The following is a 3,900-nucleotide window of genomic DNA, read 5'->3' as shown; positions in this document are numbered from 1 at the left end:
TGGTACCTATTGGAATAGGGGAAGGTTTGGTTAGTTGAGCCGGGTAACGGTTGATCCATCCGGTTTTATCGCAACGTCGTGCATGATTAGTCAACCGTTTCATAACAAAAATATGGAAAAACTTGAAGTCCATCAGCACATGTAGTTTTAGGGATTTTCTACAAGCAGAAAAATTGTGAAGCAGTTAAATGTAAAATGGTAGGTAAAAGTAGTTTTGAGAAAAATAAGAAATGTGTTATTTTTTCCTACGATGTTTCATCGTTGTCTTAATGGAAATACTGGGATAGGTGAGGGTAACTTACTCTTTGTTTTAGTAGTTCTCGTTGCTTGATTAGCCAGTTGGTTCTTGGCAATTTTTCATGAATTTTGAAAATGGCGGCGATGTTAACAGTTGAGCCACTTGCAATGTTCACGGTTGAGCCATGCCTTTATCATAAGGAATGTAGTTTATGAGCCGATGGTCCTTACGTATTGCCTTAATTTTGTTGTACCGTACTGTAATTGATGCGTAGAACTGGTGTCCTAGCCGGGGGCGGTCCACTGCCCCCCTTAAACTTCCATAAGAGTAGTTTTTTTTTGTAATGCGCCAGTTTGAGGGTAATTTTTTTAGCACTACCCCCCTTATATTTTTCTCGATAGCAACGCCACTGGTTGCTAATGTTCGTTTTCTTCACAAACCTCGCAAAATCGTTTCAGAAAGGTAAAAACACCTTCGTGCAAAGTTTCCTATTCAATGGTTCTCAGTGTTTTCAGAAATATAAATTTCTGTTCGTTCAGTGTTCACTGTTCTTTCATTTTAAGACACCAGACACAATACACCGTTTAAACTTTTTTTGATTGTTTATTTGCAAGATGTTCAAGAGAAGAGTTTATTGTGTTTGATGCAGATTGAGCTCTGTTTTGGGATATCTTTTGGAAGTGAAATAATAGTGGATCAACCGTGAACAACGGGTGGCTCAACCGTGAAATTTAGGGTATCATTTGAGCCGGCTAAATTTCAATTTTAAAATGCCGATAAATGATATAAATCGGGGTCAGTCGCAAACACAAACATGTTCACAAGAACCGCATAAGACTGAAATTTATCATGATGGATTTGGATTTTTGGTAAAGTTTGTCGTTAAATTTTTATTGCAGAAAAATCGATTTCTGGCTCAACTAACTAAACCTTCCCCTACATGCTTTATTTTGGAAAACTGTTGCAAAATTTTAATCCAATGTCTCTGCATCAGTGCCGGTCTTTGGGGTGTGCAAACTGTGCGATCGCACAGGGCCCACAAATTAGGGGGCCCTTAATTTACTCAGAAAATGCATTAAAATGCAGTAATCCGAAACATGCCAAAGAAAGCATCATCTTATCCTTTTGCTATGCCACCGGACAGCACCATTTTACAGTAACTTATTAGTGATTTCCCTAACCACGATTTTTTTTTCATAAACACGAAATATTTTTCTTCACCCACTCTTTAATTCTTAATATATATATTTTAGGGGTAATCGCTTCTAGCTACTTGCGTCTACTTTACAAAAAATTAGTTTCAGCTGAAAACTGCAACAACTTGTAACATACCGACGAAAATCGTGATTGAGAGCAAGGATTTCGCGGTTTACAAAAAAATAACTAATTCTAAATTGCACAGTTGGGAAACTCGTGGATACAACAAATCGTTCAATTGCATGTTTATTTTGAAATAAATTTAATTACATTTGACATGGTTAGCTCCTGCATACCTATACTGATTATTTTTAGATAGTTTCATCTGAAAAAAGGCACCAAACCTTGGCGTAATGGATCGCAAAAGCGATGTTGATCCATAGGACAATATTAGTTACCACCGGATCCGCAATTTTCCTAATTCTTATTTATTTAGTGCAGAAATATTAATCTAAACATTTTAAAGACTTGAAAACACAATAGTCGACATACGGAATATATTAATCAAATTAAAACCAACAACACAGCAGAAGAAACACGAAAAAACACTGAAAAGATCTGTAACAGAAGTGGTTAGGCTAACATTCTGAATAGGCTACATAGATCAAGCACTACAGTTGCTCCTCAAAAAGTTTTATTTATTGATTACCCAGCATACAAGTCGATGCCATTAGATAGCCGAGACAAAAACGTGTTATGTCAAGTTGTGTCAATTTGAAAAGGGAATATTCTTACGCTAGTCTCCCTATTTATATGCGAAACAGTCTTACTTCGCAAGGTGTTGCCAGGCGCAATGCTAATTAATTAATAATTGAAAGTAGGCCAAACAGTTGAATTATGAGAACGCTGGACTGCACTGCATAATGTGTGGCTGGTAGACAAAGTGTGAGACAGCAGTCGGTACAGATCATCAAATGTATTGATTTGCTCTATCAGGCTTAAGCAACCATAAATGTGAAGTCAGGTCTTGCATGCCAAAAAAAGCTAACCAGTAACCACTCGCCTACCTCTCTTGCTAACGAATTTACACCAGCTTGCTATATTCAGACATTTGTAAATTTGCCTCCGGCTCTGAACACCCCCACACTAGCCTGTATAATATACCGAACATGTTTAAATAAGTTTCTACATTCTCCAATGCATATATCTGAATTATATCTGCATCCTAGGCAAAGGCTACTCTTCATTACACTTCCTTACCTTTTCCATGACCAGATCAAACCCGATATGCCAAAGGTATGGTCGTCTTGCGCAATCTTAAAATTTCCCAAACGCAAAACTTACTACCTCCATTTAGCGGTTGCTTTTTTGAACTTTTATTTAGCACATGGCCCTAGAGTATTACTTCCCGATTCCATTGATGTTTCACTGGTCATTCTAGGATCACCAGAAGAGGATTTACAGCAAAGTTCTAAAGTGCAGACGGTCAGAAAGTTTTCAATGTGATTTGGCAAAGGTTTTTGGGCCTAGGTCAAACATTTGCTGATTGTTGAAATCTGAAAAGCGATTTTGGTCTAATTTTTAGTGCAAAAATAGTGATAGCAATTACCTTACCTGTGCCATTTCAGGTTTTGAGTTTAAACAAACATTAGCTTGTTTATATTGAAATTCGTTCGGGTTATTTCACTAAATAGGCTTATTCGTGCTTAGGTAAATCACATAATATTCATACACAAATTTTTGTTGAACATGCTCTCAGAATGCACCAAATTCAAAGTAATTTTTCAAAAATTCCTGAGGGAGACCCCCAGACTCCCGCCGCTGGGTGTCGCCCGCCGGCCGTCAAAACTTCTCTCCCCTTTCAAAATGCCTAGCTACGCTACTGAATTGGATCATTGTCATTGGGGCACGCAAAGCATATTTCGCACAGGGCCCGAAATACCCTAAGACCGACACTGCTCTGCATGGTGCAGATTCAGAAGTTCTGGGACACATTCTCAAGTGAATCTGGCAGACCCAATTAATCAAGTTTAATGGAATATAGACCCACATTTGATTGTCAATTATTTCATCAAATAGGTGCTGCTGAATGGAAAACTCATCATCATTAAGTTCCTTCCTCTCGTCGAGGGTTGGAGGCAATGAGGCGCCAAGTTTTTCTGTTGTGAGATTTTTCTACTGCAGTTTTGTAATTAAGTCCTGACCAGTCTTCAATATCATTAGGCTAGTCCAATTTCTTGGTGGTCTATTTCGTTTACCGTTCATTTTTCCTTCTAGTAATTGTCTTCGAATAGAATTATTGCGAATCATGTGGCTAAAATATTTCAATTTTCTTGATTTAATTGTTTGTAGAATTTCCATGTTGGTTTGTATTCTGAATAGTAGCCTACATCTTTGTTTGTGATTTTATCCTTCCATAAAATTTTAACCCTTAGAAGTTTGGGCTCCTGGAGTCTTGCTCAGTCTCGGGGGGGGGGGGGGGCTGTCGATTCTTCTTATGCTTTAGGAGTGATATCTCTGTTAGT

This window comes from Aplidium turbinatum, chromosome 1 (assembly GCF_918807975.1).
Source record: "Aplidium turbinatum chromosome 1, kaAplTurb1.1, whole genome shotgun sequence".
In the NCBI taxonomy this organism is placed as follows: Eukaryota; Metazoa; Chordata; class Ascidiacea; order Aplousobranchia; family Polyclinidae; genus Aplidium; species Aplidium turbinatum.
Note: the sequence above shows the minus strand (reverse complement) of the source record.